Raw genomic sequence first — 12473 nt, 5'->3', positions numbered from 1 at the left:
ACGCAGCCAAAAGTAAATATGTAAAATAAATAACTTTATAAAAAAAATAGAAAATCAAAGGAGAGAAATAGTCGACATTAAGTCTGAAGACAAGCTGTGGGCTCTGATAATTTCCTCCAACTCTGGCACGAAGGGTCCATTCTGTGTCCCTAGAAATGAAACGCAGACCAGTGGTCCCCAGACAGAGGCAGCATTGCTAGGGCAGGAGGCATGACACTGAAGGGGTTTTCTTGTTTCTCCTTCAGGCACGAAGGCCCGTGTTCAATCCTCTGGGTTTTCAAGCCCAGTTCCTCCCACCCACCCCCCGGTCTCATATCCCAACATCCCCAGAATCTAGTCTGATTGGCCGGGTTTGGCCCAAGTAAGGAATGACGCTTGTCTGGAACCTGATCTGTGACCTGGATCGTGTCTCTTCGCCCCGTACGACCTTTGTCATCTCACTTACGAGGTGAGGACGAGCTCCTGTCCTGCTTCTCTCACAGAGGCGTGGTCGTTATAATAAAATGTTATAATAAAAATAAAGTGCTTCTACGTCAGTGCCCCCAGTTTCGCTGCATGTTGGGATTACTGGGGATCTTTAAAAAAATTCAAATACCTGGCTCTTCCCTGCCCCCACCCCCACCACATTGTGATCTAATTGGAATAGGATACAACACAGGCAGCGGAATTAAAAGCTGGATTCTAACATGCAGCAAGGTTTGGGAACCGCTATCGTAGAATCTAAACCCCCCCAAAACACTGAAGGTTTATAGGGTTTTAACTACTTCAGAGATAGGAAACAGGTCCAGGAGGTCACTTCAGTCTTTTTTAAGTTCTAAGACACAGATTTAAGAATTTACACATTCAATTCAGATGTATATGCAAGGATTCTTTGTTATGTATGTTCAGGACTGCATATCAGTGGCCTTTAACCATTTTAAAGGACCCTGGAGCATTCCCACCACCACCTGCCAATACGGGAACCACTAAGACCGAAGAAAGTGCTGAGCTAAGAACACTGGGGCTGAGGGTGGTGCTTCGGTGCAGAACTAATTTACGCTCTATCTGTGGCCACAAGCTGCATCCTTATCTCGGAAAACCATCCTGCAAAAGGATTTTGTGGGTTCCAGGCAGGACTGATTGGATGAGTGGGCACGAGTCCACCCCACTCAGACTGTTTGCCCCACAAATGCTGTGAAAGTAGTGCTGTTTGCACACCCCTGATGGGAAAGACAGTATCTGGCTCCAGTGTCTCCTGAGCTGTGCCCCCAGAGAATGCAGGCATCTCTCAAGATGTTAAGAGTGTTACTTAAAGGAGGGGAAAAGTCCATGGCAAAGACCACCCTCTAAGGGCTGCATATACTTTTTAATCCAGGGGGCCCCCATACACATAGTCTGTGTGGTTTTGCAATAGAAATACAGCAAGCCTGTCCGCAGTCCAGCTGGCCTGAAAGATGACGTGTTAAATTCCTTTAGTGCAGGCATTTCAGAGCCTGTGATAGGCTGACTTGTTCTGTAACTCTCCAGAGGGAAACTGGGATGCAGCATCCCCTAACCTCATATGACCAGGGAATCATTCATTCATTCACTCACTGGGAAGGGCATCTCAGGGAACTAGTAAACCAGGGAAACGGCTGGGAGAACTCTGAAACAATGTCCTCGCCAGCCCTTGTTTTGGAACCTTGAGCATCAGAGGAGGTTCTGCCATAAGTGGACAGAGGGACAAACTTGCTCAGGGTATAGCTGGGTCTTCAATGACTCACTTCCTCCAGAACCAGCCTCAGAAGGTTGGCCTCACGAAAGTGCCCATCCCCAGAAGCGCCAAGCCAATGCGAGGGCCCAGCACTCCCCGGAGACCAGACCCACTTCCCTCTGTCCTCTCTGCTCTGCTCTAACCTGCAGGCATCTTGTGTTGCTTGCGTCTCCTCTCACTTTTCTCCCTAAACGATCCGGGGAGCTTGTCTGTTCCCCGAGGGAGAACCACATTTTCCCCGACAGGAAGCTGATGCAGAGTTTCTTTTCACCTCTGTGTGTTACCCTCCTCAACTTCCCGTTTCCTCCCCTGCCCGCTCTTTCCTTATCTGCCCTCTGGCTACTACTCATTTATTTGGGGTGAAGAGGAAGCTTCCACTTAGGCCAGAAGTGCCTGGAGGCTTATCTCTAAGAGCTGGGCATGAATCAACTTGGCGCCACGTGGGGTGTCTGCACTGATCTTCATCCGAGCAGTGCTCCCATCTTACAGGCCGAGTGTACGCTTTGACCCCCTCCTCGCACTTCAGACCTGGGGAAGCCCAGTGCCCCCCACAGACCTCCCGTGAGCACCACCCCCATCACGGCTCTCTCCACCTCTTCACCCTGTCCCGTCCCCCCGAGACCATGGAACTGGTGGGCTCCAGGGAGGCCTCCACGAGATCCTGATTTGATGCTAGGGAGCCCTGAGAATTCCAGAGCTGTTCACGCAGAGGGGAGCAGGATGGGGAGAGGCAAGTTGGTGTCCCCTCACCCCTCACTACGGGACAACGTGCTGGCCACCTTCTCTTCTGCAAACACACACACTCCAGGGAGAGGAGGGACAAGCCCATCACTGAGCTCTGTTAAAAAGCCAAGTTGCACATGACGGGCAGCTTTGGTAGCTGATACAGACCACGCCTCTTTCTGGGGGGGGGCAACGATCTCCGAGCACACCAGGGGTGGGGGGAGAGATGGGAGTCTCATGAGATGGGACGGTCTTCTAACACAGACCTGGCATCACCGATTCACCATTGCGGTGGGAGGGAGGGAACACGCCGCTTCTTGAGAACCCTTCTGTACCCTCCATATTCTCTAGTGATTATGCACGGACTTTGAGGGACACAAAAGTGGAAACAGAGTTCAAGTACCCACGGCCACGCAACATCAGTTCACTCAGGCACGCAGGCACTCCGCAAATGTACGCTGAGCTCCAAACACCGCACTTCTAAGAGGTGCGGATCCCGCGCTCACCCAGAACCCGCTGTGGACGCGCCATGCTCACCTCTTGCCTTGGGGGGTCTACCCTTCTCAGTGTCAAGGGTCCACAAGGCACGTTCGTTTCCCATGCTGATAACAGATCAAACAAGACTAATCCATGCCACCTGAGTCATCAGAAACAAAAGCGGAGAAATCCCTGTAGAGACCAGAACAAGTCCCCTCGGCCACTCTGCAGATGGGTGTCCGGTGCCTGCACGTACCAGGCCCAAAGCAGAATGAGACCGAGCCTTGGTTCAAGGGGCTCCCTGCCCAGTGAGGAGACAGACCACAAGCTTCCTAACTCAGCCTGGGTGGGGAGGGATGGCAAGAAACAGGTTCAAGGAGAGGAGATGATTGTGCTGAGTCTTGAAGGACCCGGGGTGGTGGACGGCAGGCCTCGAGGGTCTCAGATTCCGAGTGCACCGCGTCTCTGCTCGGAGCCCACATTCCTCTTCTCTGTGTGAGGATCACGCAGGCTGTTTCCAAGCGGCATGGATTCTGCATAGGAACCGCGATGCTGAGTTGACTGAATAAACACTTGACAAACGCGTTACAGGAAGAAGCATTGGGCACTGGGTAAAACTACGCATCTGAATTTTATATTTATCTGAGGAATGTTCAGTTATAAATATTAAAATTCCCACTTTAAGATGTAATACAAAGACCCGTCAGGCTAAAAGCACCCATGGCCGTAAGTGTCTAGAGATCAAGTTTCAAATTTTTTAATGTAATTTCCCAAACAAGCCCAACAGGCCTGATCAGAGGAGAGCTTTTCAGCCTTTTCCTTCCGTGGCCGTTTTGGGGCAGCCGGGTACACTGATAGGCTAGACCGCTAGGAAAGAGATGAAAAACCAGGCAGCAAGAACCAGCCCTGCCTTTTCGTACGCAGGAAACCAGACATGAAAGGCTTCAAGCAGTCTGTGCTCGGAGACCCTGTCTCTGCCTGACAGCTGGCTCAGGAGTAAAGGGACCATGAAAATGTGTGGCTTCACAATGTGTAATCAGTCAGAAAGAGGAAGTTCTGCTTCTCTGGAACAATGAGGGAAACACACAGGCATCTCCCAGGGCTGGCCACAATCAGCGGGCCCGGCCACCCCCTTTTACGATGCTCAAAGCACTAGCAACCCAGGCCAGTGTTTGCTTTGAAGAAGGTGACTTGCTAACTGCTAACATTGGTTACCTTCAGGGCAGGGACCAGGGGACCAGAGAGCGAAGGAGGGAATTCAAATTTCATTTTATCCCTTAATGAAAAGGGTGAATTTTTAACATGGCATATATTACCTACATTTAAAATATCTTTAAGAAAAAAAAATAAAAGAAATTTCAAGCAAATCGTAGAAACAATGCTTTCTTTTACAAAACAATATTGTAGGTAATAATTAGGAGCAAAATTTTATTTTTTTATCCTTGTATTAATTTGATTTTTCTGCCTGTTTACCTGTACTTATTTTTCTTAATTGGGGAATTTTTCATAAGGCCTCGTTCCACCTGATTATTTTCTTAAACTTTGCTGTAAACATATTAAAATCCTTTATCTTGTTTTAAAAAAAAGAGAAGTGACTTTCATTTGAGACTGCCTAGAAGCCAAGTACCAAAGTGGCTGCCTTCTGCAGGGTTCAATTATCCCATCAACACATTGACAGCTTGGCCTCAGCGTCAGGCTTTATCCCAGTTCATGCCAGGATGAGAGACAATCCAGGCATCACACTTCGCACCCAACTCTTGGGTCACCCGTAAACGCAAACTGCAATGAAATCAAACTCCCAGCTGTCTGGGGTGAGTTGTCCGCAGCTGAACCACAATCTAGATAAACCACCCTTGTGAAAATTAAGGGTTTGACTTTGGCCGTACCTTGTCCTGAATCTCTTCATTCATACTCAGCAATCATTTCAGTCCTAAAACAGCTTACAAGATGGAGATGCAACAAAAGGAAGATGCGACGTTTGGGGATGAAGCAGAGGAGGAAAAGCCGCGTAGATGGATACGCGGCACTGTTAAAGTTGGAAGGTGGAGTGAAGGAGGCTGAAATCAAAGCTGGGCAGAGACGACCCTGTTCAGTAACTGGAGTCCCACACGCCTTCCCACGTCACCAGCCCCACGGTCACGAGCAGATTGTGAGCAGGAAATAGAGCAAATCATCCCCTTTCCCAGAAAAGCAACCCAAGGCCTATGTCGTGTCAATGACGGTCAGCTGCATTTTGCTGTATTTCTTTTTCTTTTCTTTTCTTTTCTTTTTTTGGTCTAGAGGTTGTCGGGATCTTAGCTCCCCAACCAGGGATCAAACCCAGGCCCCTGCAGTGGAAGCGTGAAGTCCTAATCACTGGCCCGCTAAGGAAGTCCCTATTTGTATGTCTTCCCATAACGGGAATTATAAATCAGCGTTAGAGAAAGTTTGGAAATGCTATGTTTTAATCTCACAGTCCAATTACCATCACACGACTCTGACCTATGTGCTGTCACCTAGTTCTAACATGGTATGGGCACAAAACGTACTTTCGTCTTTGAATCCATCATTTTTGCTCTAACGTTAAACTATCTACCTTTGTGGTCTTAGAGATTCCTCTGCTTAGTCATCCATCAAATGAATGCACCATTATTAATCATATTATTAATCATTCCTCCGTTCGTGTTTTTAACTTTAGCCACTATGAGTGATGAGCAGTGACTCTGAAAGATGAAGAGCTCCTTGGTGCCCTTCTGCTTCTATAAACCTGTGCATTGGAAGGTGCTCAGAAAATGTTGGCCACTGAAGGTTTCTGGTCCCCCAAAGTTCTCGGTACCACCAAAGCCCCTCCCCTCTCAGTCCTGGGAGGTGGGTAGTATCCTCCCTGATCCCCTATCCTCCCTGAGCAGCAGGATATTTGCCACCACGGTCTCTAGGGTTCCTACCAGCTCCAAGGCCCATCGTTTACCGCAGCACATTCCACACTGCTGAGGCCAGAAGCTAAAACAGAGTCTGTGCGCGACTGGCAAAGTGAAGCCGACTTCAGGCAGGAGGACCACAGCTAAAGCCCCAGATGCCACTGTCATAGAAGGTCAGGGAGGAAGTTAGAGAGAATCAGCTCCCTGAGGCCAAGACCAGCTGTGCACAGGGAAATCGCCCGAGAAGCACGCTATGCTCTGTGAGGCTTTATTTTGGGGTTTTTTTATCTTTGCACAGATATTTAGGGTTTTCCTTTAATTGAAGTATAGTTGATTCACAATGTTGTGCTAGTTTCAGGTATACAACAAAGTGATTCCGGTTTACATATATGTATATATACATACCACTGAATACAACAGTTTAATATATATAACAGGATGTTATATATATAACAGGATGTATGTGTATATATGTACATGTATATACATATGTGTATGTGTGGATATGCATACACGTGTATGCATACATACATGTATATATGTATTGTGTGCATGTGTGTATATATTCATGTATATGTGTGTATGTATGTACACACATATATATATATACACATATACATACACACACACACACACATATATGTTATTACAAAATATTGAGTTCCTGTGCTGTGTGATGCTTTGTTAAGACTGGATGTGCTAGCAGGGAAACAGCAATGCGATCAATGAAAAATACTCTCTAAACTTTCAAGGGGTGGGTCTCTAGGGCTCCAGGCATAGGAGCCAAGCGAAGGCCACACCACAACCCTCTCCCAACCAGGAGGGATGAAACACTCCAGCCGATGGTCCAGACACCGTGCGCCCGGGAAGGGAATGAAAGAACTTCGAAAAGGAAACCAAGTTCCTATAAAAGCATAAGGAGCGCAGGGCACTTAGTGAAGGGCCACCAGCCTCAACTCCCCGCCCCAGCCCCCTGCCGTGACGAGGCTGTCCCAGCACGACCACAGCCAGTAAAAAGCACAGAGGTCCTCAGTGAGGTCCCTGAGCCATCACGAAGTTGTCGAATTGTGTCCCATATTTTCTACTAAGAAAGCAAGGACATGTGGGACAGATCCTTCCACAGTTTGCACGTTTCCTCCACGCTGTGCGGGGGAGCAGGGACTTGGGAAGGGCAGGGCTGGTTCTCTGAGAAGTGACCAAACACAAGGCGGGCTCGTTGGCTATCTGAGTTGATTAAAGGGGTCCCCTTTTGCTCTTGTGCTCTCAGCAATCTTCTAAAAATCCATAACCCAGTAACTCATAGGTACAGATCCCATTATAAATTTAAGATGTTGGCATCCTGAACGATGATTCATTTTCTTTTGAATTTGGTCAAAATTAATCTTTCCACCTGAGCCTTATCACTCTGTATCCTCAATTCCACGGGGACCTTGACAATGAACCAAAACATGCTCCTGGGACCCATCTCTTCCCTGAGACTAGTCCCTTGTTTCTAACTGCTTATTAAACAACTTCCTCTAAGCACTTGTATTTCCATCAAATTCAAACTTGTTCAAGACCAAAGTCAGTAGCGGTTACCACCCCACAGGTCCACAGACGCCTCGTCTGTCTCCACACCCTGTTTCTGTCAATGGCATCAGCATCCTTCCCGATGCTCAAAGTAGAAACTCAACTCCTCCTTCCTTCTTTCACCCCAAATTCAGGTGCCAAGGTGACGTCCATCGGTTCTGTGGCTTGGCATCTCATCTATCTGCCGAGTCTTCACTCCAGCCTGACACCCTCCCCAAAGTCCACACCTAGACTTTAGCTGCCGTCTTTACATCTTCATTGGTGTGTCTAATAGGATATCAACGTTTTCACGGCTCAGAAGGAACTCTTGGGTTTCCCTGGTGGCGCAGTGGTTGAGAGTCCGCCTGCCGATGCAGGGGACGTGGGTTCGTGCCCCGGTCCGGGAAGATCCCACGTGCCGCAGAGCGGCTGGGCCCACGAGCCATGGCCGCTGAGCCTGCGCGTCCGGAGCCTGTGCTCCTCAACGGGAGAGGCCACGGCAGTGAGAGGCCCGCGTACCGCAAAAAAAAAAAAAAAAAAAGGAACTCTTGGCCTTACTCCCTAAAACGTTCCTCTCTGGTCTTTTCCATCTCAGAGAGAGGCACCAACCACCATTCACCGAATTGCCCAGTTCAAAAATTGGGGTTGGGACTCCCCTGGGGTCCAGTGGTAAGATTCCGCGCTTCCAACGCAGGGGGCGCGGGTTCGATCCCTGGTCAGGGAACTAAGATCCCATGTGCCGCAGGGTGCGGCCAAAAAAAAAAAAAAATCAGGGCTGCCTGACTCCTCTTGCTGCTTCACTGAATACATGCGATCCATCATCCTGCCCCTACCCACTGCCCCCACCATCACCCCCTCCCATTGCCTGACTTCCCGACCTCTCCATCCTTAGCCAAGCATCAACAGCTGCCTACTGGCTGACTGGTCTCCCTGCTTCTCTTCTACTCTTGTTCTCTGCGAGCCCTTCTCCCCAGGGGACCCAGAGCGATCACTTGTAAACATAAATCAGATTAGATTATCCCGCTGCCAACACTCCAGTGGCTTCCCATCCCATTTAGGACATAAGGCAAATCCCTTCCCCTGACCTACAGAGCTCCCCTTGGTCTAGCCCCGCCCACTCTGACAGCCTTCACCGCCCCCGACCACAGGGGCCTCCTTCTCGCCTCAAACACACCAAGCTTCCCACGTCGGGGGGTCCTTCTCCAGCTGCTCGCCCTGCCTGGGACGCACTTTCCCTGATTTTCGCACGGTTCTTCCTTCCTAGGAGTCAGGACGCAGCTAAGTGTGAATTCTTCAGGGACGACTTCAGGACAGCCTGAAACAGCCCGCAGTCACTACTCTGGCTCCCGTTCTAATCCTCTGTGTAGCACTATCCCTGACCGACACATCTCATGATTTACTCATTTGTTTATTTTCTCTGAACCAACTAGAAGGCAATTTGCTCTGTCCCCAGGCACTTGGATCGTTAGATTAAAGGATGTCACTGCAGTCGCCACAGCAATTTCCCCAGAATCTCTAAGGATTATTAGGAATCCAAACACCAGGCAGCTCCCCTTGTACAGGACCCAGAGGAAAGCATGAGCTGGCTGACTTGATAACAGCCACGACGAGAGGTCAGATGGCAAAACACGGAACGTGACCTAAGAAATATGAGGAATGGACATGGTGCGTGGAGAGGCCTCGGTTTACGTCCCAGCGCTGTCACTTACTGCCTTTCACTGGGCAAACCACTTCCCCCCTCTCTCGGACCTTTAGGTTCTTCCATAGGCGAAGTGGGAATGACACCCCTCTCCCTTGTAGGATTATTGTGCAGCCTGAATGAGACACTGCATGGGAAGTGCCCAGAAAACAGCAACAAGGCAGTAGCTTGGGGCCAGCAAGTCCAGGATTCAGGCTTCACTGAAACCCTGTGTAACACGGAAAGTCAACGGGGCCTGAACAGACCAAATGCCAACTCAAGCCCTACTCCGATTTTCCTCAGAGCCTCCATTTCCTCTCCCACCTGGTCCAACACGTGCTCCATCCCCTGTGCACCTACCAGAGGTCACCACCGCCAGACGCGGCAACGGGGGAGTCGGCCATCTGCTCTTAGTGGATGAAATGGCCTTTTCTTCCCTCAGGATGATTATACATTTAGACGTGTGGCCCCCCCCTCTAGTCCCTTTGTCGCTCCTTCCGGGACTGTTCCAATGACACTTCTTTCGGGAGGCCGACCAGCCCCCTAGGTGGGCTTCCGCCTGCCCCTCCTCTGTCCTCCCAAGTGTCCTATCTGTGCCTCATCTACCAGAGCCATTTATCCCATTGTGCATGACTTGGTATAGGGGTCTCTCTCCCTGGGCTTTCTCACCTCGTTTTGATCGCCTCTGGTTCCCACTTCTCCCGCATGGAAGCTTCTGAAAGTCCCTGGCGTGGCTCATTTCACGTGGCTCATTTCACAAGGTTTCTGGAAAAACAGTTTGAGGAAGGCAAACTGGCAAAATAGACTATCATGTAACTACCATGGATGGTTTGAGGGAAAATGGACAGTTGAATACACAGGAAACTGTTGCCTATGGTTAAAAGAGAAAAATAGCAATGATCAGTTCCCCAGAGATCAAGAAAGAGGTCTTTTGAAATCAGGGAGAAACATTGTGCTACTAGTTTCAAATGAATCTTTCTAGGCACAAATATACACAAATAGTGCACAGCGACCCGTAACTGCCATCCACATAGAAAATATGTGTGGGTAACGTGCCAGGAAATTCTGAGGTACTGACAAAAGGAGTTTTTGTTGAGTCAGAAATCCAGTTAAACAAGGGCTTTAATGTGTGTCTTTGGCACAGTGGAGGGATGCATGGAATACTTTTACAATCCGGGAACGGGCCCTCCACGGCGTGTGCCGGGTGGACGGACGCTCTCTCCCAGTGAAGGCCTGGCCCTGCCGACCCACCCTCGTGCAGCCTTGCAGGAAAACCAGCTCTCTCCTTGCTGCTTTCGTGTTTCTGTGATCTTATTGTGTGTGTATTTCAATATCTCCGGAAGGCGACATATAAGAATTAGCCAAAGTTCCTAACGGAACAAGGCTGCCTATGAAATCATTGTTTGGAGTAAAGCATAGAATTGAGAGCAAGGGTGCAGGACAGGCAGCTACTGCTCAGCTGTGTGACCCGAAACGGAATACCTAAACTTCCTAGGTCTCAACGATCTCATCCGTAAAATAGGGTCAATGACAGGAACTGCCACGAGGACGCTGTCATGAGGTGTGTCATGTAAAGCACAGCGCACGGGGCCCGGGCGCATGTGAGGGTGACTGGTTGGACCGTTCTCACCCTCGTTAACACGCAGGACTGTGACATCCGCAAAGAGGCTGAAGCAGGGGGAGGGGGCAGAATGGGCTCAGGGTGGGGGGCCCCCAACACAGCTGCTGCCACACTGCTGTCCCAAAGTCTCACTCATCCCCCATATCCGCCCCACTCCCAACAGCTCCGCTTATACCATCTGCTGACGGAAAGGACACCCTCTGCAGGTGACCCCTGAGGCCGGCAGCTCTGAGGCATCAGGGTCCACCTGCAGCCACGTGTGTTCAGATGCACAGACAGGTGCACGGCCCTGAGCCCCGGGGGCGGGGAGGGGTCTATGACCTACACACACACACGTGCACACACGCACATGCACACACGCCCCATGTTAAGTCTGTGACATCCCTGGGCGTGTCCGCTGGGTGACCCTCAGCTTCGACACCCCTGGTCCCAGCGGAGCCCCATTTCTCTTCTCGGGCCACCGCAGTTCCGGCCTAGAATGACTTAATGAGCAAACCGGGGCCAAGGAGTCTCGCCAGATTCCTGCTGGGAAGAATCTAGAGAACTGGGTATGTGAGCAGCTTAAAGGGGACGCGGAGTGTTTGTTTTAATTTTACTGGCGTATAGTTGATTTACAGCGTGGTGTTAATTTCTTCTGAACAGAAAAGTGACCCAGTTATACATATACATTCTTTTTCATATTCTATTCCATTATGGTTGTCCATTCACGGAATATTGAATGGACCTAGAGATTATCATACTAAGCAAAGCAAGCCAGAAAGAGAGCAACAAACACCAACTTCACTTCTGTCCAATCTTGAGGGGGTCACTTGATTCTTCCGGACTTCCGTTTCTCTGTGAGAAACACCCTGCCTCAGGGGATGTTACTCAGATCCAATTAATTCAGGTGGAAGGATTTCATGACTGGTAAGCTCTCTCTAACCATCTGCTTTTATAGAGGAGACCAGGAATCCTGAATGGTATGAACTTCCCTCTCGGGTGCGTGACCGGGGCTCACGTTGGTAACAAGAATACGCTGTAACATTCACACCCAAGGCAAGAACTAGATAAGTTCCAGAGAGAGTAGCCGTGTCGCAGAGTTTTATCCAGAGAGTGGAAGAGACCACAGCGGGGGTGGCTGGTGTGGCTTCTGCCTGAGGCTCGTTCGCGTTCCTTGGGGTGGAGGTGGGATGGGAGGGGAGAGTGGAGTGTACGTGTAGCCAGTTTAGAAGCTCAGAATCACTGGCCCCTGAGAAGTCTTTAGAATGCTGTGTCTTACCCCCAGGAGGAGCAAGGGTAACCATGGAACTCGTTTCCCTCTGCCCCTCACAGCCACGGGCTTATCAGAATAAGTGTGGGGTGGCAGAGCCCATGGGCTGAACACACTCAACCGCAACTGGGCCCACAGGCCTCGGTAGGCAGCCTCCCAGATGGCCCCCAAGGATCCCCCCTGCTGGAACTCACATCCTCTGAGACCCCCTCCCCCTGCATCTAGCGACTCACTTCTAACAAATAGAATGTGGTCAAGTGATGGGACATCACATCGCAGATGAGGTTACACAGAAACCTTGGCTTCCAGCTTCAGCTTGCTCTCTGTCTCTCTCTCTCTCTCTGTCTCTCTCTCTGTGTCTCTGTCTCTGTTTCTCTGTCTCTGTTCATCTGAGGGAAGCCAGCTGCCCTATTATGAGCTGCCCTACAGAGAAGCCAGAGGCAAGGAAGTGAGGGGCGTTTCCAGCCAACAGCCAGTAAAGAACGGAGGCCCTTAGTTCAACAACCTGTGAGGAACTGAATCTCACCAATAACCACACGAGTGAGCTT

The sequence above is a fragment of the Grampus griseus genome (assembly GCF_964374135.1).
Source record: "Grampus griseus genome assembly, chromosome: 20".
NCBI classification, from domain to species: Eukaryota; Metazoa; Chordata; class Mammalia; order Artiodactyla; family Delphinidae; genus Grampus; species Grampus griseus.
This window is presented reverse-complemented; position numbering follows the sequence as displayed.